Genomic DNA, 23,856 nt, shown 5'->3' with positions numbered 1-23,856 from the left:
ATGTACTGGTGGAGGTATGCATCTGGGGATGAATGGGTTTTTAATTGAAAAGATTTGTGTGAAAAAAGCATCTGTGTTTCACTAAGCATTCTCAGACAATAAGCAAGCCTACATATCTCTTGTGACTTATTTATTAAAAAAACGGATTTCCATTATTGAATCATTTATCATCTTTTTTGCATTTACATGGTTTACCTATACTCTCTCATAGGTTGAGCACACTAACAAATTATTTTTGACCTACTCATATGTCAACTTTTTTATGGATGGTTTGCACCATTATGTTTAAGGAAGTGTATACTGATGAAGAAATGGTAAGAAACATCAGAACTCCCAAGTGTGTAGCGACATTCCTGTATCCTCAAATGAGTCGCATGGATGAGATGTCAACTGTCCGTGGGGAACAGCTAGATGCAATTGACGCTATCTGTACTGTCAACAGATGCCAGTGTTGCAGCAAAACATCTGTTGGCGAAAGAATGTGTGCCCTGCTTATCTTGCCAAAGAAGATACTCCTCTTCCCACAACAATGCATCACTCTTCAAAGGGACATGACCCATGAGGCACTGTTTGTCCGTCCATCCTCACTAAAGGGTGATTATTGAATTCAATGAATAACACTATTACTCAAACATTACTGTATTCTGACCAGCCCAACTGGCATTCAGCTGTTTGAAGAAGCAATGTGTTAAATTGCCAACCCATATCCTACTACATGTCACACTTGACATCCATCTTGCTTTGTAATATAGTTGTATCTTTTATTTAGTATGTATGGTTGTAAATGACCGAGTATAGCCCAGTGTTGTACTGCGGGATAACCTCATTCACCATTGAAACAGCAATGTATTTATTTTGTGACAAACTGAGTAGTGCCTAAAGGGAATTTTCTTTGTAAAATGTCTTCTAAATTGCTATCAATGGTCAAACGGTAGTAGAATTTTAGTGTAGTAACTCATTAACATGGACCATTTTTACCAAGAAAAGGACCCACACAAGTTGGCCCAGAACTTAGTGCACTGCCCTAGTGCCCATCAGAAGTAAGTATCACCATGTGGGGTTCAGTAAGGTTACATGTGATGACTAGGTAGGTGTTGGCTGCAATGATACTCAGAGCTAATATTGTCAAAAATATGATGCTAGTTTTTTCCTTTATCCAAGTCTTTAATCACATAAACAACTATTTTATTTCCCTTTAAAACATGGCAGAGTCTTGTGGCATACCATGGTGGATTCACTGCCACCTTGGAACAAAGGAGGGTTGAGTAATCCCGCCATGCATTATTTGTTCCATCTGGCAAGAGTTTCAAGGTCTTCTGGACTTGTCGGTTTTAAGAGTGTTGAAGACATACAAACAGCATGGACTCTATCGGAAGACTTTTTGAAAGGATCAAGATTTACTTGTGTTGTAATCTTAGTAAGAGAAGGGCCAATATATTTGTACCAGCATCACAGTGCACTAACCTACAACACTACCCGCTTGTCAGATAGTAACACATACACAGAGTGAGTATCAGGTGGTCAACGAACTCAGGGTGAACTGGCAGAAATCAATTCTTTTTTCCAGTACAAGGGGCTGAAAGGGCCAGCCCCTACACATGCCCATATCCGATATCGAGAGCCGGTTTCAAATACTTAGGCATACAAGTGTGACTCGATCATAGACTTTCTCCCTCTGAATCTCCACCCTATCAGACTGATTCATTCAGGATGTGACGCACCGGAAATCCCTTCCATTGAATCTGCTTAGGAAAGCCGATCTGTTTGAGATTTTAACCTTGCCCAGATATCTATAAATACTTCAGAATACCCCACTTCCGATCCCCAAACTGAAATATCAAATTGATGCAACTCTTACAAACCTGCTGTGGGGTGGGGGACAATCGTGCATCACCCTGGCCACACGACTACGCTTGGGAAGGGGGCATAGGTTTAACCAACATATGGCAGTACTACTTATTATTATTATTATTATTTTGCATTTTAAAGTGCTCACACAGCCCGCGGGTGTTAGGGAGAATTCTCATCTTATGGCTAATTTCCCTTACCTAGAGAGTACCCCAGCAGCTTTGCTGTATTTGAAGGGTTTTTTTTTTCTCCTGCTAAAAGTGAGACTCTTCTTCCCACTCTTAGGCATTTTTTGCTATGTGTGTTCTAGGCTATTTTTGTGTTTAAGGTCTATGGGGTTTATCTCACCCCCATAAGAACCATCTTTATCCAAGTGTGTTACACAGCACCCTCCGTGCAGTGACACGGGGGTGTCGTAGCGACCCCCAAACATAGACTCCATACCCTGGGACCGACTACTGTCTCCCCGGGCATGTAAAGTCCCCATTGACTTTACTAGTCAATTTTTATGAACTAAACCAGTACAACTATCTTACTATGGAGGTACTGGGAAGGGTTAATAGTTTTTCCCTGGTGTTCATTTTCGAGAGGGTACCGTACAGTCCCTCTCTCAAAAGTTTCTGGCTGGTGGCAGTGGTTACTATCAAAAATATTCGACCGCAAATATTTCCCTATTGGATTTTCCCACTGTTCAAGGCTACCACTTTTACTGACAGCCTCTAACATACCGGTTTATTTTATTATTAACTTTACTCCGGTAGGTTGTATTTGCCAGAACTTTAATATAAATTCTTTCTCGTGTCTTTCTCTAAACTCCTAACCCAGGTCGGGGGTCCTTTGTACGTCCTTTTGGCGGGATTCTGCCAAGAAGCCCTCCTTTCGGCACCACTGAGTCTGGGGTGGATCCATTGTGTGGGAGTGGGAGTAGGACCCCTGGACAGGGTTGCCTCTGCAACCCATGTCACACTCTGTCCTGATAGGCTGGAGGGTCTCCCGCCAAGATGACCACTCCACGGTGTGAGCGACAGCTAGGCTGTATGAATGGGGATCTTTTTGCATAAAAGCAGGGTCCTGAGGACTGGAAGAGCAAGACGTCGCCACCGGAACTAAGAAGCCAAAGAGGCGACTGAACCACCGGTGAAGCCCTGCTGCAGCGTCTCACTACTTTTCTCCACACGACGAGAGAAGATCTTTCTCTGCAAGAGCCTTCTTCCCTTGAGCTGGTGGGGCCAACCAGTTTGCCAATCGCCTTCCTGGACCTGCCTTGGTCGAATCCCCAGTACCCTGTACTCGGAGACCTGATAGCCAGGCACCAGTCCACTCGGACCGTGATTTGAAGGAGCATACCTTTTATTCGTTGGGCAGCACCGCGGCTGGTTTCATCCCTGGGCAGTGCAGTAACTCGAACCTTCCTCCACGACGAGAGTCCCTCTTCCTCTGCTGGATCACCCGAACTGCAGGAACTGCCAGGAAACACCGCCACCACAGGAGCCTCTTCTACATTTCAAGATACATTGTTCCATCTGGCCACCCTTTTTGCGTGGTAGTGCTAAAGGTTTTTTAAATCCTTTACCTACCTGTTGGGTTGGCCGCCCCCATCTTCTAACATTGTCTTTCATCTTCTGAATCCACCTTTTCGACTCGTTAACCAAAGACTTGACATGTTGCTCCTGGGCCTTTGTCCTGTACTACTGACTCTGGCACAGGCCTATTGACTCTGGCTAAATTTGTTAGAACTGCCTTCTCTAGATTGCTTCTCAACTAGAACTGTGTTGGTGCACCTACTTCTTATAACCACCTTTTTCTGCCCACTTTTAAAACTTTTGAAGTGCCATTTTGCTCGGTTTACATTTAGGTACTATACATACTAAAGTAGTGCCTTGCCTAAACTTGTTCACAAACTTATGGGAAGTGTTGTTAGGGTGTGTAAGAAGATATTCCTGTATAACTTGTGCTTTCCCTCCCTTGTGAGAAATTGCTAGAGTGCCATTTGGGTTTCGTTTTCACTGTGCCGTTTTGCTCAGTTTTCACTCTTGCTCAAACATGTCTACAATTTAACTAGGAAGTTGTGTATACATTTCTTGACTGATTTTAACTTGCTTTATTAACTGTGATTAATGTGTTGAACTAGAAGTGTGTAAAATAAATATATATATTCTTTTTAATACAAAGCTTTGGTCAGCGTTTCCTTGTGCCATAGTACTGTAGCCCTATTGTGTAAACCCTGAATACTGATCATCTCCCTCTTGAGATAAGTCTGACTGCTTAGCCACAGCTACCAACTAAATCTTTGTGGTACAGACTGATACCGAAGGGGATTTATTGCTCATTCCTGTAGTCTTAACCTTCTGTAGTGCTCCCTAAAATAACTGCACAGGATTCTGCCTAACAGCGGGCATCGAGGCGCTGTTACAGGAATGTTTTTTTTTTTTTTTAGTTGCATATTTATAACGCGCTTAAATACCCAGAGGTTTCTAAGTGCGCGGACCTGGGGATCGAACCTGTGTTGCTTCGTGTCGTCTTGCTTCCAAGGCGAACACGTTGCCGCTGAGCTATCCTCCCGGGACAACTGGCGACACTGAATGACTGGTTACATGGGGATTCCCAACTACCACACAAAGTCGAGCGGATGTGGATGCATGGATTGCTTCCAACTCAAATCATGTACTGCGGACCGGCAGACCATTACTCCCGGTCATGACGCAACATATTACCCGGGTGTGGTCAGACGCACACGGATGCATAGGGTTGTGGGGGTAGATCGACCCCAAGGCAACCCCTGTGGTATAATGCACATATGCCTGAAATTAATAAGAAGATAAGCCACTTCAGAGTATGGAAGTGGTCCTAACCGTTGAGTGTTAGGGAGAATTCTCTGTTTAGGCTGAATTTCCGAACCTAGTGAGTCCCCCAGCAGCTTTGCTGGATTTCTGGAGTTTGTTTTTTTCTCCTGCCAAGAGTGAGACTCTTTTTCTCCCACTCTTGGACATGATTTGTGGTGTTCCTTTGACTGTTAATGTGTTTTATGGGGTCCTTTACCCCATAGGGTCTCATGTGTTTTTACTATGTGTGTTACACAGCACCCTCCGTGCAGTGACACAGGGGTGTCATAATGACACCCCACCATAGACTACATACCCTGGGACTGACTACTGTCTCCCAGGGCATGTAAAGTCACCATTGGCTTTACTAGTCCCAAATTATGAAAAGAAACCAGTACAAACCATCATATTGTGGACGTACTGGTCGGGGCAATTCGATTGCCCCGGGGTCTGTTAGTCGAGGGGGCACGTCTCCGTCCCCCCTGATCGAGTTTTGGCTGGTGGCAGTGGATACTACTTTTTATATCTGAACGCGAATATATCTCTATGGGATTTTCCCATTGTTCGAGGCTACCAACTTTAATTATTTAATTCTCATAGCCTCGAACATACCACCGGTTTATTTATTTAATATTAATTCGCCGGTTGGTATTTTTTGCCAGAACTCTATTCTAAAATGGCGTTTGTGTTCTCTTCTGTGACTCCAACCCAAGCCGAGCCCTTTGTTCCACTTTTTGGCGGGCTTCTCCGTAGAAGCCTTCAAAAGTGGTGCCTGTCATGATGCCTACCTCCAAGGAGCCAGGTCCGACCCAGCAACCCCAGAGGCAGGCATCATTCCCCCCCCTCCCCCCAGGGAAGTGCCAGCGGGCCCAAGCTGGGGCCCTTTGGACACAGTCCTGGCGCCTTAGGCGCCAGGCTCATGTTGGACCCCTGTCCTGGCGCCTTAGGCGCCAGGCTCATAAAGCTAGACATGTGTACAAGTGTTTTAATGTGCACTTACCTGATGCAGACCATGCTGCTACATCCAGGCCCTCTGGAGGCCTGAATGGAACTACTTTACCTGTGGGACTACTTTCCACCTGGGTGTGGTCGGGGAAGGATACATACCTGATCGGTGGAAGGATACATACCTGGCACTTCTTCCAAAGCTATTTAAACCACGCCCGATCAGCAACTCGCGCTTCGCGTTGTTCTGCTCCTCGCAGCTGGACGCTCACCGTGTCAGCTCCTGTATCTGGACTTCAGCCACGCCTGTCAGCATCCTGGGTCACCTGCAAAGGGAGATAAGAGAATTGGGGAGAAAGAAGACCTTACCTGCTAAAGCTGCATCACGGAGACATCACACCGACGATCCTGAAAGGGAAGACATCATTTTAAAAGCATTTCGCTTCGATCGCTGCAGCGCTGCATTTCACTCACCTTTCCTGGGCGCCTCCATCTTCAGCAGCGATCATCCGGATCCGCACCCATTTCCCAGAGCCTAGAGATAAAAAGACAAGAAAACAAGGTGAGAGAAGGAAGGGAAATAGGAAAAGCTCAGTTTCCTTCTAAGACTTACCTGTTGGGTCATTCCCATTTCATTTCGGGTCCTGCCGCTTCCCGGAATTCCGGACCCCGGCCCCTATGGGGAAAAAAGACAAAGACATTGAATGAGCGAATGCAAAGACATTACCTGAACGCTCATCCAGAACGTGCCTGTCATTTACTGGAACTGCACGTTTCACTTCGGGTCGGCGCCATATCTCCGGCATTCCGAACCCCGGCCCCTAAGGGGAAAAAGACATAAGCATTAGCGCTTGCTGCAATAAGACAATGAACATTATTATTAAGCTTGAACTTTTGAACTTGCAACAGAACTCTTACAGCGCCTCACCTGAATAGTCAAGATTATTTTGAACTCCCATCAAACCTCAATCCAGTGAAGTAACTGGGTTTCAACGCGCCCGTGCATCAGAAGCAGGATGGAGAACTCATCCTTCCAGACCCTAAGGTGAGACTTCACGGGGAATCGTGGAAGGGTATCGTGGAGGGTTGGAAGGGAGTGGGAGGCTTGAGCATTATTCCGTCAGTAGGTAATACTCCTTTTCACGCACAGGGGAATATTCCAGCGAGCCAGAAAAGCCAGAGTAGAGGGGCCCTTCCTGTCCATCTTCAGAGTCCTGCGCTTCACCATTGAAGAAGCATCAGCACTCGAAGCCAGACCTGTGGGAATCTGGTGAGCGTGACAGTGCCACTCTGTCTGGGTACCACAAGGGGTGTAGGAGGGGGTTTAGGCACCCTGGTCTGAGTTACCTTGGTAACTCAAGTCGCAATCTTGAGTGATTGGCCCAAGTGGTGAGCCGCCCGGCTCAACACTTAGCATGTTTGACAGCTAGGCTGAGTGAATGGGGGTGTGCTGCATAAAAGCAGGGCTTTTGGGACTGGAACTTCAGAAGTCGCCACAGGACCTGAGAATCCGACAAGGGAGAAGCTGAGCCGACCTGCTATGACGACACCACCGGTGGAGCCCTGCGGAACCGACTCACCACTTCCCGACGACAGAGAAGATCTCCCGGCTGGAAAGTCTTCTTCCCCTGACTGGTGGGCACAACCAGTTTACCTTCTTTTCCTCGCATCCCAGGACGTCTTGTGGTCGAATTGCCCGTGCCAAGCACTCTGGCAACCGGATAGCCACTTACCACTGGACCGCGAATAAAGGGACGCCTCCTTTTAACTGAGAACTCCGTGGCTGGTTTCTTCCCTGGCAGTGCAACGGACTCCTGTCTTCCTCCCCGACGAGATCCTCTCTTCCCCAGGACGAATGACCGACTTGCATCCGCTGCCAGGAACAACTGCCCCCGCTGGAGTATTCTCACCACTTTAAGGTACTGTGTCCGCCAGGCCTCTCTTTCTAAAGATTGCTACAAGGTAATAATAATCCCTTAACCTTCTGGACTGGGCTGGCCGCCTTGACCATCTAACTGGTCCCTTTCTTTTGGTCCAACTCTTTCTGAACCTTTTTGAGACTTTTGTGCACTTTTCAACCGTGTGACCTTGGACACATTTCATTCTGATCCTCTTAAAGTGGATCCGGCTTTCTGAACTCTAACTTCATGGTGCGATGATGCCTTCCTCTCTTGCTGTGTTCTTGTGAAAGTGTTGGGATCTGTTTCAATGTATACTCTGCCTTTCTCTCCCTTTTAAACCGAATTATTAGAGTGCCATCTGCCCTAAGCGCTCACCGCTGTCTGAAAATAAGTGGGGCTTTACTTAAGACTTGTCTAATATTCTTTTAAGGGAGTGTGTATCTTTTAGTGACTGTTTTCGAACTGCTTAATATTCGTGCCTGTGTGTTTTATTAGATGTGGTTTTAAATAAATAAATATATCTCTTTTACACCAAGCTCTGGTCAGTGTTTGCTTGTTCTACTGTGTTCTTTTGACCTATTGTGAATACTCTGTATACTGCCTAACTCTCCTTGAGGGAAGTCTGACTGCTCAGCCACAGCTACCAAGTGAATCTGTGTGGTACAGACTGCTACCAAGTGGGTTTACTGCCAAACACCTGTAGTCTTAAATCTTTTGCAGTGGTCCCAGAGGGAACTGCACAGGTTTCTGCCTAACATTGAGGGAGGACAGATGTGTCCTTGCAGGACATGCAGGCTACTGGGCTACCCTCTACAACTACATGCAATTTTCACATGCTCTTGGCACACAATTCCTACGAGACATCCGACTGTGCTCGCCCCTCGAAGCGAACCTCCTCCAGGCACATCTTACGACCAGAGTCACATCCACTTTATATCAGATCATTACTGCCTTGAAGCAAGATGGGAAAGGGATGTAGGCACAATTAAATCTGAAGAATGGACTCAAGCATTTATGTTCCCTGCAGAGAATGGGAACTCTTACTCCACATAGGGTATTACACCTGTACTGCAGTGTTTAAATGGGGGCCTGCCGACCATGCCAATTGCTTAAGATGTGGGTGAAGGGAGGGAACTTTCCAAAAGATAACATGGGACTGTCATTTCTGGAGCAAATGCCTAGACAAACTGAACACAGTTCTGGGATCTACAATTCCAGAAGATCCCACATTTTTGCTACTGGGAATATGGGGGGGGATTCTCCTTATAATCAATATGAGAAAATTGTTCCTATCCACCACTGTTGGCCTAATGAAGCAAATTATTGCAACTATGTGGGGTGTGGCGGAACGCTCCTGACCGAGTATGGCTGTGTTTGGCACTGGAAAGAAATGTGCCTGTGCCAAAACCAAGTTCATTTTGGGGAAAGTTATGGGAGATATTTTGGCTTCGGACACAGTTTTTCGTTTGCACTATGTTCATCATACTGCAAATCTACGTTCTTCCATAACTGTGTGTAACCTACAAAAGATACCCAATCTTCTGGTTTATCTTTTGCTTTATGTTCCTTTTACCAAAACAATAAAATGTGTTATAAAAAATGTATTAAAAAAAACTTGGAGCATTGTCCCACAATCCCCTCCTCCCACATCCCCAGCCCTACCCTCAGAAAAAGGTTTCCCACTGTAGTCATATGTGTGGGCACTTCGGGCACTGTCCTAGTACAACATAGCCCAGTTAAAGCTTGTATGCTCAGGAGTACATTGTTTCAAATACCAGCAAGTCTAACTAGCCTTTCATCCTCACGTAGTTGCTAAATTGAGTACCAATTTCTATTAGGTAAGGATCAATTTTTCAAGTGGTGGTTGCACTCTGCAGCAGTTCCTCACCCACACAGACCTGCTACTGGGCTTGTCCAAACTATGGGGAGTTCTCTCAGAGTAGGGCTGTGAGCAGCAGAATGTCTGTGTTTGGTGATAAACTGCTGCAGAGGTCAAAACAGCTAAAGCTGTGGCTCTAGGCAGGCTGAGGAAAAGAGACGAGGGAGTGGATGACAGCACATAAGGTATTTGTTTTGCCCATTTGGGTTCGAGAGGCGGTTTGAACAGGGCAAGCGCGAACAGGCAGATATTGGTTTTCTTATGGGTTCCAGTAGGGGTGGGAAATGCACAAAGGGGAGGGTTGTAGGATGCCATGTTTTGCACAATAACATTTTATGACAGAGTGGTGTGGCCATTTTGTGTTAATGGTTACCTCATGAAACCCCTCCACACCAATGCACTGCTGGTCCATGTGAACTGGGTGAATAGTGGTAGAAAGATAGCACACAGAAAACACAGTACGGCTAAAGAATGAACGCAAAGTATAAAAACACTTAGCTGCCAACTTTCCCGGGTCTTGGCTGCATTTAAAAGGTATAATATGTGAGCTAAAAAGTCGGAAATGGATAACCACTGCCTATTGTATTAACTTATGTAAAGATCTCACTCAGTCCGTGCATCTTTCAAATAAACAAAAAGCGCCACAACAGCAATTGATCCTTCCTGTGGGAAACCACTGTTTTATTTTCAATTACAGGTTTCTTTATAACATAACTTAAAATGCCAGGAGCCTGTCATGACAGAGCACAGCCTTTCTTGGTCAGGTAATTAACCTTGTTCATGTGCTCACCCTTCACCAAAATATTTTTATGAGGTTTTAGGACTACAGGTCATGTTCAAGAACACCATACCAAAGCAAACAACCCTTTCCCTGCAATAAATACAGCGTGGCAATGACAATGCACTTCCCGGTAAAAGGCTTTGTTGGCTGGTGATGATCAAAGTGACAGCCCAGGCTTTAAAGCCAAATGTTGCCCTCATTTCAAGGATTTGGACAATAGAAACTCAAGCTTTGTGGTTGTACAAGCTGCAGAATGTACTTCCTCTGTTGCAATGAAAAGGCATGGAAAATCGATTGAACAGCTTCAATCTTGAGGTTTAGAAGTTGAGACTGCTAGCAACTGACCGTCATGGGAGTATAACCAGATATGCAAGAGAGGGTTCCACAGATAAAGCATCAATTTGTTGTTTGGCATGTGTAAATCCGTAAGCAAGAGTATCAATCCTGTGGAAAAAGTTTGTGTACAACTATTAAATTGGTCACAATCACTAAGCAACCATCAGAAATGTAATAGTTGAAAAGTGGCAATCATGTCTGCCCCGTGCAGCTAGCAAAAATATGTTGGATGCAAACAGATACCACCCTGCTTGTGCACAGCCATCACCGAGCGAGTAACAGGAGTGGAGGAAGAACTAGCTGGAGCCTGGGTCACCGCTTCACACAGCCTTTGTGAAGATTGTCACACAGGATTTAAAGGTATTCCAGAGCACATGTCTGAAATAGTCTCCTAAAGAATTGCATGTTCATTTCAGTGGGATGTGGGTTGTGAACAGGGCAGAATTGGTGCAATGGATAAGCATAGTAGTGGAGAATTGGGGTATGGATTAGCCTTCACGAAAAGAAAACCTAAGTTGTCCACCAATTTACAAGGAAAAATGAATTTGTCTACAACCTTGTGTGTCATGGCAATAAATCAGGATGGTATCCAAGTGCTGAACAATTGCAACATAATGCTACACACAAAGACCTCCCTCCTACGTCTGCCATTGATGCCCAACATAGTAGCAGATGTAAGTTACATCTTGTGCGCTCTACTTTTGATTATGCTTTTGTAAATGGTCACAATTAAAGGCATATCTGATCAACAAATCCTGTAATGCGTTCTGTGTTCACTGTTAAAAATAAACTTTGTGGTTGGGGATAGGTGTGGGATTGACATATATTTCAGTTGGTGTCATGCATTGTAATATATGTCAGTTCATGGACATAAACCCATTAAATAAAGTGAATTTTGTAGGGGGACTTCCACTATTCCAGATTGCTGTTTTCGGCTCCCTGTATCCTTCAGTAGACGTGGAAATTGCAGGTGCTCTCAATGTTTACCCTGGCATTGGTGCAACCCCAGCTAACAGCAGTTATATGGAATATGTGAGGCTTGCACAAGGTTGTTAAAGCTTGCAAAATAGTGGCATACCTTTAATCGCAACTCTGTCAATGTGGTTATGCAGCAGAAAACATCAGAGGGGCATTGTAGTTTGGCTGAAGCTGGGGCATGAGTAAATTGCACTTTTCCCCTAATCACTCACTCAGAGTAAGGAACAAGTTACTTACCTGTAACTGTTGTTCTCCAGCATGGGTCTGGCATGGATTCACATGCTCATGAATATTCCCAGTCATCAGGCTGGGAATCCTCGGTAAAGAAAAAATCAGTATCGGTTTCGTTTCTGATCTGTCTTTCTTAGTAGTAACCAATCACTGGTCTCTGGGTCATACTGTCCCCAGCCAATGACAGCCCTCTCCCTAAGCCCCGCCCCTGGCAGCCATCCTCAGATTTGGTAGCACGTAAAGTGGCAGTATGACCAAGTGAAGAGCCGCAGAGGGGAAGGACGGAGGGTTTGCATGTGAATCCATGCCAGACCCATGCTGGAGAACAACAGCTACAGGTAAGTAACTTGTTCCTTCTCCAGCATGGGGTCTGGCATGGATTCACATGCTCATGAATATAATAATACATAGCAGTACACATATGCACAACCACGGGAGGTGGCAAGGCTCAACATTAAGCATTAAATAAAACTCAATATTAAACATCTTACCTCCTCAACAGGCTCACCTTAAGCGAACAGGTTGCGCAGCACTGCCTGGCCGACTCTGGACTCCTCCCTGGAATCCCGGTCGACGCAGTAGAATCTCGTGAAGGTGTGCGTCGACTTCCACATAGCAGCCCTGCAGATGTCCAGCAGGGGCACACCAGACAGAACGCTGTGGTAGCAACGATCGCTCTGGTCGAATGGGCTCTCGGACGGCCGGGCAACGGTCGGTTTGCCAACCGATGACAGTGCATGATGCAGCCGGAGAGCCATCTGGAAATGGAAGCCTTCGAGAGAGCCTTCCCTTGGTTCACAGGTCCAAAGTTCACAAACCGCTTTGATGTCTTCCGAAAACTCTTTGTTCGGTCCACGTAGAACTTCAGCGCTCTAGCCACATCCAGTGAGTGCAAAGTCCTCTCGCACGGCGACGAAGGCGACAGGAAAAAGACTGGTAACACCAAGGGCTCGTTGAGATGGAAGTCCGACGGCACCTTGGGCATGAAGGAGGGGTGCGTCCTCAGCACTACCCTCGTCTTGTGGAAAGTCAAGTATGGAGGTTTGCAGGATAGGGCCTGAATCTCTCCCACGCGTTGTGCAGAGGTGATGGCCACAAGGAATGCTGTCTTCCACGACAGGAACTTCAACGGAGCCGAATGCAAGGGCTCGAATGGCTGGCCCATGAGCCTGGTCAGCACCACGTTGAGCTCCCACGCCGGGGCTGGAGCCTTCACCGGCAGCAACGATCGAAACAGTCCTTTCATAAACTCCTTCACCAGGCGATGAGACCACAGGGACGACCGTCCTGCAGTTCTGGTGTATCAGGAAATCTCTGCCAGATGTATCTTGATGGAAGCATGAGCTAGTCCAGCGACAGTAAGTATGGTAGCACTTGAGGGGCTGTAATCCGTAGAGGGTTAATCTTCTGTGCACGGCGCCAGACAGAGAACCTCTTCCACTTGTGTCCGTAGCACTTGAGAGTTGAGGACGCCCTGGCCTTTGCAAGAATCTCTCTGCAGTCAGCCGGGATATCGTACCCTCCAAACTCTAATGCTGCAGGAGCCAGGCCTGCAAGTTCAGCGACTCCGGGTCGTGATGAAGAATGGCGCCTCTTTCTCTGGAGAGAATATCTGCGTCCGTCGACAGTTTGACTGGTGGGGACGCTGACAATCCCAGAAGGTTTGACAAGTCCAGGAATCATATCGGTCTCAGCCACCTCGGTGCGATGAGGATCATCCTGCACCAGGACCTCTTGAGTTGGTTGATGAGCCTGAACGGCAACGGAGGGAACGCATACAGGAACAGGCCGTCCTAGGGGAGCGAGAAAGCATCACCCATGCTCCTCGGCTGAGGGAACCTGCTGGCGAACCTTTGGCACTTGGAGTTCGTCGCCGTTGCGAAAAGGTCGATTTGGGGTTTGCCCCATTGCCGGAAGAGTTGATCCACTTGATCCTGGTGTAGTTCCCACTCGTGGCACGAGCGCAGCTCCCTGCTGAGTGAGTCGGCGATGGTGTTTTTTATCCTTGCTAGATGAAAAGGTACCAGAAACATCAGATCCTGGGCTTCCTTGGACAGGGCTGGGGATCTGGTTCCTGCCTGCTTCCGGATGTAGAACATCGTGGTGGTGAAGACCCTCACCCCCTTGCCCTTGAGGGACGGGAGGAATGACTTGAGGGCCCAGAACACTGCTCGGAGTTCCAGTATGTTGATGTGGAGCGGCCTCTCCTCCGGGAGTCACAGGCCTCTCGCATCAAGATCTCCGGTGTGCGCTCCCCACCCCTCCAGGGAGGCATCCGTCGTCACCTGGTATGCTGGGGTCTGAAAGTCTGTGCCCGCCGCGAGATGCGCGCGGGTGCCCTACCATTGAATTGCTTGGTGGAATACTTCGTTGGGCGAGATCTTGTCCTCGAAGCTGCCCGTCGCTTGCATCCAACAGGCGTAGAGGAACTCCTGCAGAGGGCGCATCCGAAGCCTGCACAGGCGCACCAGATAGATGCAAGAGGACATCATCCCAAGCAGGGACTTCATAGACCTCACTCTGGCCATGTCCAAGGCCAGCAGACGCTGTACCTTGCCCAGGATGGCCTGCATTCTTTCTTCCGACGGCGAGGCCAATCGCACCACTGTATTGAGCTTGGCTCCCAGAAACAGCGCGACCTGCGACAGAACCAGGTGGGATTTGGGGAAGTTGATGGAGCATCCCAGGTCCGTAAGCAGCCGGACAGTCTTCGCTGTGTGTTCGACGGCGAGTTCCCTTGTCCCTGCTCAGATGAGCCAGTCGTCCAGGTAGGGGTAGACGTGGATCCCCTGCAGGCGCAGCCGCGCCGCCACTGGTGCTAGGCACTTGGTGAACACCCTGGGCGCCGACTTCAATCCGAAATGGGAGGGCCTTGAACTGGGTGTGCTGCCCTTGGACTACGAACCTGAGAGACTTTCGGTGTCCTTTTAGGATGGGGATGTGAAAGTACGCATCCTCCAAATCCAACGATGATAGGAAGTCGCCTTCCTCCAGCTGGCCCAGCACGTGCTGGAGGATGACCATCCGGAACTTCTGTGCCTTGATGTATTTGTTTAGCCGACTCAAGTCCAGAATGGGATGCCAACCTCCTGTCTTCTTCCTGACGAGGAAGTATCTTGAGTATACCCCGGAGCCTCTTTGGGACAAGCTTGATGGCTCCTTTCTTGAGCATCGCACTTACCTCTAACAGCAGTTTAAGGACGTGGTTTTCCTTCCTGGCCACTGGAGGAATTCGGGGGGCACTTTTTTTTAGGAATTCCAGAGTGTGCCCATGGGCCAGGGCATCCAGCACCCAACGGTCGGTGGAGACGGACTCCCACACGCTGACGAACTTCGCCAGCTGGTCTCCCACCGGGGTGCTTCGGTGGGGGCATGACGCAACAGCTGGTTCAGTCTTGCTTGGAAGCAGCCATGCCTCCTTGACCTCCCTGGCGACGACGGCGAGATCCACCTGACTTTGCCTCGTCCCCTGTAGGCTTCTTGCGACGAGGAATGGGACACCCGACGGTAGGTCGAGCAGCCGCCACCGAATCCTTTGGAGGCACCTTGCTTGCCTCCGGAGTTCCGAAAGGGTGTCCGCCGTTGCTGCAGAACTCCTAAGGCCTGAGCCGTCTCCGTGTTGGTCTTGATGGCCTGCAGCGACTCATCCACTGTCTTTCCAAACAGATTGTTCCCATCGAAGGGCATGTCCAAAACCTTGGCTTGCACGTCCTGGCGGAAATCCGTCGCCTTGAGCCACCCCCGCCGTCGAAGGCAAACGCCGTTGCCCAACTGCCGGAAATCTGTGCCGGCAATGTCCGTGGCCACCGTTATGGCATGGTCCGACGCCACCTCACCCTCCTGTAGGATCGCCAGGGCCTCTGCCCTCTTGTCGTCCGGGAGGAAGTCCAACAGGGGGACGATCTTGTACCACAATTCCCTGTCGTAGCGGGCCACAATCGCTAGCGCGTTGACCGCCTTAATCGTCGTCACCGCTGACGAGATGACTCGTCCCATGGCGTCCAGCTTCTTTCCCTCGCCGTCCAGTGGGGAAGTTGAAGCCGATGCCCCCCCCGCTTTCTTCTTGGCCGCCGATGACCAAATCTGGAGTCGGCTGTGCCCTAAGGCATAACGGGGCAGCGTTGGGGACACGGTACTTCTTCTCGTACCGGTCCCTCTTGGCAGGTGTCATGGACGGGTTCTTGAGGAGGGGAAAGTCCCTCGTAACCGATGTCATACAGCAAAGGCACTGTGAGGACCGTCTTCCTCTTGGCCTTGCGCCATTGGTAGAGGAAGCCTTCCTTCTTCTCTTCGGGGCAGAGCTGAAAAAGCTTGGATGCCCTGGCAATCATGGCGTGGAAGGAGCCAATCTCGTCGGGCGGGGATGCCCGAGGAATCGGGAGACGGCAGGTCAGTCCCGTCGTCACCGCCATCGTCATCCGTCCCTGTCGTGGCCGTGTCGTCCCTCAGGACCGGGGAAGGTGACAAAGGCTGAGAAGGCCGTGAGGGCTGAAGGGGCACTGGATGAATTCTCCTCCTCTTGTTTGGAGGGCTTCCTGACGGACCCAGTTCAGCCGGGTCGTCTGTCGGGGATAGGGGCAGACTCGTCCTTATCTCCGTGCATAAGGCTTGGATTGCTGTCAAAATGGCTGCCGAGTTGTCCTGCGGTTCAGGCTGACACGGGCGTGACGGGCACGACGGTTGCTCCTCATCCACGGGAACCTCGTCATCATTGCCACCCTCGCTCTCGTCGCCCCCATAGTCGGGATTCCTCCCGTGGGACCGGGCCTCTTCCAAATTATAAGTCAGTTCCTCCTCGGAGGTTGTGTCCGTAACGGCCACTGCAGCCCCCCCCTCTTTTTCCACCGGGGTCTTCACAGGAGTCTTCTCGATGGGCTTAAAAGAGGATTCCCTCCGCGGAGGCAGGGAAATGGGCCCGAGGTAGTCTCCACTGGGATAGCCTCCACAGGCGTCGCCAGGGCCACAGCGACTCCTTCGATAGAGGCCTTAGCCAGATGAATCAAGGCCTTCACCACCTTGGGCGCGCTTGAGGCCTTCACCTCAGGGGGAGGGTCATCGCCTCACTCCCCTTCGGCCGGTTCCTTCGAGATCGACTGGGGCCTCTCCAGAATCTTAGCCGGGTTCTCAGATGTTCTCTTCCCCGAGCCAGAGCATTGGCTCGTGGTTGATGGCGTCAGTGAAGGAGCGCCCTGCCTGGCAGCCGAGGAGCCCGACCGTTCGGCGCTCCCGGTGCCTGCGGTGCTTTGCCTTCTGTTGGGCCCCCGTCGCCGGAGCACCCTCACAGGACTTAGAAGACCGCTCGGACGACGACTTCTTCTCACCTGCTGGGCTCTTGCCTTCCAGCCAGTTGGAGGGACGGGTCCGACGATCCCTCATAGTCCGATCCGACATGTTCATGCAAAACGCACAGTCCTTGTCCACGTGCGTTTTGTCCTCGTGGAGGCAGTAAAGGCATTTAGAATGCTCGTCCTCCTTGAACACATTTTGTAGGTTGCATCCAGGGCAGATCCTGAACAGTTTGCCAGGAGTCGAGCCTCCCTTCTCCTGGGCCATGGTCTTCTCATCCGTGAGGTAGGCCTCAGAAACTTCTGGAATCCTCCAAGAAGCGTAACTCGACGAAAACTTCACCCTTGAGGGGCGTAGATAAATCCGAAACGGGTCCCCGTTGATCGGAAGTAGAAACGGTGGAGCTTGAGGCTCGATTAAACCGACAAATTAGATAAATCTCTTCGAAAAAGTGCAAAGCGCATTAAAAAATCGAGAGCTATACCACGAGTACTCCCAACACTTGAACGTGCAGTAAAAATCTGAGGATGGCTGCCAGGGGCGGGGCTTAGGGAGAGGGCAGTCAGTGGCTGGGGACAGTATGACCCAGAGACCAGTGATTGGTTACTACTAAGAAAGATAGATCAGAAACGAAACTGATACCGATTTTTTTCTTTACCGAGGATTCCCAGCCTGACGACGGGGAATGTTCATGAGCATGTGAATCCATGCCAGACCCCTAACCAGACTATTACTATACACATCATTACAGACCTCATGGCCCCATATCTACCTTTACTGAGGATCTCGCCCACACACTGTCTGAAAATACCAAGACTACCTCTCAAATCATCGTACTAGGAGATTTCAGTTTAGGCCTTCTCGACGCTAACGACGCACCTGCCCATGATGTCAACAGTTTACTACTCAATCTAGGCTTCACACAACGTGTTACCGCTCCTACTCATTCCAAGGGTAGAATCCTAGATTGGATTGCTGACCTTAATTGTGACGCTAAGGTCAACTCCAACCTACCATGCGCTTGGACAGACCATCATTTTATTACCTTCAGCATCCCCACTAAAACTACCCACTCCACCCCTAACATAGCACCTGCCACTCTCACCAGGAATAAGCGAAACATAACTTGCGACAAACTTATCCCACTCATCCTCACTGCCCTCAATGATCTTGCTTCAGCATGCTTGGACCCTACTGTCTTGGTAGACTCTTACAATCAGACCTTGTTAAAAGCATTAGATCTCATCGCTCCAGGCAAACTGCGTAAACCTAAACCCCGGGCTCACCTTAATTCCTGGTTCACGCCTCAGTTTAGAACCTTACGCAAGGAAAAAAGGACCCTTGAAACTCGCTGGAGAAGCCACCCGACTGAATCTAATACAGCAAGCATGGCACTAGTGACGCTAAACTATAAAGAAACCATACTGTCTGCTAAAAAAGAGACATACAATAAACGTATTGAACTAGCCCAATTTAATACCAAGGAGCTCTTCAAAATCCTAAAGGAATTGGAATCCCCCGCTCCTCCTCCAGACACCTGCTCCAAAGACAGCACTTGGTGCACTAACATCCAAGAGGCGCTACTGGGTAAAATTACTATGCTCCAAACTAAAATGAATGGAAAAAAAACAGCCTGCACTCATTCATATCACAGCGTGCCCCTCAGGTTAACCACAAACCTAATACTGCTTCCTTGCAACCATTCTGCTTCTCACCCCTTTCCACCTCGGAAGTTGAACACCCTTAAGCCATCTAATTGCCAGGGAGACTCTTGCCCGGCCACTATCATCAAGGAGGCCTCACACAACCTGGTGCCTTTCATCACCACACTCAAACTCTTCCTTCAGAACGGGGATCGTCCCGGACAACCTCAAAGATGCCTGGGTCATTCCGCTTCTGAAAAAACCAACCCTGGACACTAACATTCCCACTAACTATAGGCCAATCACCACTATGCCATTCCTCTTAAAAATTCTTGATCGCGTGGCATATCTGCAGATCCAAGATTATCTCGAAACCAACAACCTCCTGTGTCTAAGGCAATCGGGTTTCCGGCACAGAAACTGCACTGCTAGACTTAAAAACGCAAATAGAAGACTTTAAAGACAAGGGAAAACTGGCTCTCTTACTCCTATTAGACCTCTCCGCAGCATTTGACCTAGTCAACCCTCAAATCCTCTGTCACCACCTCAAAACTGCAGCCAACTTCTCGTAGAAAGCTACAGCCTGGATCACCTCCTTCCTGGACAACAGATCCATGAGGGTCTTCGCCCCTCCGCCAGAACCTTCCCGTGTCACAGGTAGAGTCCCCCAAGGATCCTGTGTGTCCGACACTTTACAATGTCTTCACAAATCCCCTATTTGACATACTGGACCGCGTGGGCATCACGTACACAAATTACGCTGACACCCACATTTTTATTCCCATTACAGGCGAAACGGACTCCCTAGCTATCAACGCCATTTACCAAGTCATCCAGGCTTGGATGGCGCAGCATGAACTGTGCTTAAACGACGAGAAAACTAAGATCCTTATCCTAGCCTCACCCCATAAACTCAGTAAACTTGACTCTTCATTCAAATCATTCACCATCAATGGTAATCCCATCAAAGTGACCAAGGACACCAAGACACTAGGCATGTACCTTGATTCCACCCTCTCCTTAACTAGACAAACCAATGCAGTCTCCTCAGCTGCATCTTACACATGCAATCTCATCACAGCCTGCCGTGCTTTTCTGTCACCAGCCAACTGTACAAGCCTAGCCAGGACATTGGTCCTATCCAAAATTGACTACTTCAATGCCCTCTACTTAGGCACCAACCAAAGCAATATCAGAAAACTCCAAATCATCCAAAATAATGCTATTAGAGCGGCCCTTAACATCCCTAGGTCTTCACACATCTCAAAACACAGACATAACTCCCGTTGGCTTTCAGTTACCCAAAGAATCTCCTTTAAAGCTCTGACTCACACACAAAAGTATCTCGAACCAAGCCCCTAGCTACCTTTCCAACAGGTTCACAATTCATTCAGCTGTGAGACCCCTTAGAAGCACACATGCTAATTGCCTTGTCATCCCTCGCTTCAACCTCCAAAAATCTGGTGGTCGCAGTTTCCCAGTCCTCGCGGCTAAGCTGTGGAACACTCTACCCAACCTACTCAGAGCTTAACCTTTGTTCCCTGCCTTCAAGCGTAAGGCTAAAGCCTGGCTGTCCACTCTTGACTAGCCCCTACCGTGACTGGAACCTTATCCTAACATCTTAGGACGCCTTAGCATTATATCTTGACCCTTTATCTTGCTGACTATGTATCATGTACACCCCCCCTTTATGTATCATGTATATTCTGTATATTTTCAAGGTAAATATTGTGCTTGTAACCATGTAAATTCTGTACACTTCTTTAAGTTAAATATTGCGTATGTATGTAAACTGCCTGTAACTAAAAAATAATGCACCCGGTTGCCCTCGGGCATGTGCGCTATACAAATAAACAAAATACAAATACAAAATACATTGGTGTTTCAACCTCAAAATTGTTGCTGATCTGGAGGGCCAATTTGTCATGGGGACTGGTAACGTCATGGATAATTATTGTGGTGCTTGACGGTGGAGTGAAAAGATAGTTGGACTGTTGAGGGCGTTTATGATGTGGGGGAGTTAGGATTGGAAGGGAAGAGTAAATTGGTTATCAAGGTAAGAGCTTTTATCTATATCATTACTGAAGAACAGTTAATAAATCTTTCTGAAGTGCCTGCCACCTACTGTTTTTTCTTCACAACATGGAGGCAAGGATGGAGGTCAGCAGTATTGTGCAAGACCCTACTTTATTGGATGTCAATAGTTTGACATTGAAGAAGTGTATTTTCCATGAGAACGTGTATGCAAGATGAGGCATTTATTGAGAGGGATGTGGAGTTTGAGTAGAGTGGTAAGTGTGAACAGGAATTTGAGAAGATAAAGGAATACATTGATAGGTCAAGTGGTTTGAGGCAATTTGATACTATGCAGAGAACAGTCATTTTGGGTGAGGGGCAGTACTGTCCCAGAAGATGAATATAGGGAGAAGAAACTGATCTAGGTGCCTGAAAAGAGGAACTTCGTGGTCAAAAGGAAACATTGGCTTGCCATTGGGGAGTGGAGAGGGTTCGCACAGGGATCATATTTTACTCGGCAGCCGGACCCCAAGCCGTAAAAGGCCATTTGTTAGTCTAAATTTGGGTGGTGAGGATGCAATGCGATATCTTTGAGGTGGGCGGTAGAATGAATTTGCAGATCATTTATCAAGAGTATCTGGGAAAGTGGAAGAAGGTGGGGAAGAGTGGATGGAGATGGTGTTCATGACCCATGATTGGCCGTGAACAAGGAACAAGTTACTTACCTGTAACTTCTGTTCTCCAGCATGGTTCTTACATGTATTCACATGCTCATGAATATGACCAGCCAAGCTGGGAATCCTCTGTAATATTAAAGCAGTTTTGCTTTAAAGCTAAAACTGCTTGTCGCTTCTATAGCTTATTGCATTGTCCTCTTAAGCTCCACCCTTGGTAGACATCTTCAGAATTGGTCGCACACGTAAAGTGACAGTAGGAACCAAGAAGAGCCAGAGAGGGGAAAGAGGGAGGGTTGGCATGTGAATCCATGCAAAACCCACGAAGGAGAACAGGAGTTAAAGGTAAGTAACTTGTTCCTTCTGCAGCATGGGGTCTTACATGGATTCACATGCTCATTAGTAGGATTACACAGAAGTACATATACACAATCACGGGAGGTAGCAAGGCTCACAGAAGCAGTATACTTACCCCTGGAACAGATTAACCTCATGCAAACCGGTTGCAAAGCACTGCTTGGCTGACCCAGGACTCTTCCCTGGAATCCCTGTCAACATAGTAGAATCTTGTGAAAGTGTGGTTAGACCTCCACGTAGCAGCCCTGCATATGTCGAGCAGGGGAACATCAGAGAGAAACCCTGTAGTCACTGCAATGGCTCTGGTGGAATGGGCTCTCGGCCAGCCTGGTAGAGGTCTGTTGGCCAGACGATGGCAATGCACGATACATCCGGAGAGCCACCTGGAGATGGAAGTCTTAGACAGGGCCTTCCCATGTCCCACAGGTTCAAAATTGACAAAAAGCTGCAAAGTGTTTCGAAAGTCCTTTGTGCGTGCAACATAGAACTTAAAGGCAAGGGCAATGTCCAACGAATGCAACGCTCTTTCAGCAGGTGAACAGGTGTTTGCAAAGAAAACTGGTAGAACCAAAGACTTATTTGTCCAACAGGACCTTTCACATGAAGGATGGATTAGTTTGCAGGACCACCTTAGCTGAATGGAAAAACAAATATAGAGGCTTGCAGGAGAGAGTCTGCATCTCCCTAACCCGCCTGGCTGGGGTGATTGCCACCAGGAAGACGGTCTTCCATGACAGACTTTTCAAGGAGGCCCGATGCAAAGGTTCAAAAGGAGGCTGCATCAGTTTCGACAGTACCATATTTGGCTCCAACACAGGGGCAGAAGCCTTCACTGGCTTGAATGTTCTGAAGAGGAACTCCTTAATGAGCCTGTGCAACCACAGGGAGAGCTTGCCTGGAGCCCGGGTGAACTGGTATATTGTGGCCAGGTGTACCTTGTTAATATCATGGGCCAGTCCAACATGGCAAGTGAGAGCAGGTAAGGAAGCAACTTTGGTGCGGTTACGCACAGCAGAGAAATCTTCTGCAACTGGCACCATATTGTAAAGTGCTTCCACTTGTGTATGGGGGCCCTGGCTAGAATGCACTTGCATTCTCAAAGGCAGCGAGTAGTGTCAACATATTAGGGCTGCAGGAGCCGGCCCACTGGGTCGTGGTGCAGGATTGACCCTCCTTCTCTGGAGAGCAGGTCCGGAATGTGAGGCAGTTTGATGGCTGGGACCACCAACAGATGGAGAAGGTCAGAGTACCAGATCTGCCTGGGCCACGCAATGAGGATCATCTTGCAGTGGCAACGTCTTAGTGTGGAACACTCGTAGCAACAGAGGAATTGGTGGGCATTTGTACAGGAAGAAGCCCTCGCAAGGGAATGAGGAGTCCCCCAGACTCCTTGGCTGAGGGTACCTGCTGGCAAACCTCAGAGCCTTGGTAGCTGTCACAAAGAGGTCAATTTGCGGGAGACCCCAATAGTTGACGAGGCAAGAGACACTTGTGCTTGCCGCAGCTCCCTGCTGAGAGTCTGCAGTGGTGTCCTGAATACCTGCCAGGTGAAATGGGACGAGAAATATCTGCTGAGCAATGGCCCAGTGCCACATATTCTGTGCTTCCCGAGAGAGAACGGGGAAGCACGGCCCACCCTGCTTTCTGATGTAAAACATGGTGGTGCTGTTGTCTGTGAAGACCCGTACCACCTTCCCCCCTAGAGCTGAGGCTGAAAAGATTTAATGGGCCAGAAAACTGCCCATAGTTTTAGGACATTGATGTGCAATTCATTTTCTTCCGGAGGCCTCTGGCATATGAGTGTCCTTCTGTGGACTCCCCAACTTTTTAGAGAGGTGTCAGTCATGACAGTTGTCTAATATGCAGGGATCTGAAAGGGAGAACTCGGTGCGAGATGCGGGCGAATTGGCCACCATTGCAGGGCCAGATGGAATGCACGATTGAGGGTGATCTTGTAGTTCCATGCGCCGGTGGCTAGCTGCCTGCCACCTGGCATCCAGAAACTCTTGAAGGGGTCTCATCCGAGGCTGCAAAGGGGACCAAGATGGATGCAGGAGGACATCAATTGAGGACCTCAAAGACAAAGGTAAATTAGCCCTGCTACTACTACTAGACCTATCTGCTGCCTTCGACTTGGTCAACCACCAAATCCTCTGTCA

At 48.5% G+C, this 23,856-nt stretch overlaps 1 protein-coding gene across 2 annotated transcripts in view; it reads right to left on the bottom strand.

Annotated features, from left to right (window-relative positions):
* The window catches only part of TTC4 (tetratricopeptide repeat domain 4), a 501,109-nt gene that overhangs the window by 24,212 nt on the left and 453,041 nt on the right, over nucleotides 1-23,856 (bottom strand). The window lies entirely within an intron of this gene.

Source organism: Ambystoma mexicanum, chromosome 1q, assembly GCF_040938575.1.
Source record: "Ambystoma mexicanum isolate Mex_15411 chromosome 1q, UKY_AmexF1_1, whole genome shotgun sequence".
NCBI classification, from domain to species: domain Eukaryota; kingdom Metazoa; phylum Chordata; class Amphibia; order Caudata; family Ambystomatidae; genus Ambystoma; species Ambystoma mexicanum.
This window is presented reverse-complemented; position numbering and strand designations above follow the sequence as displayed.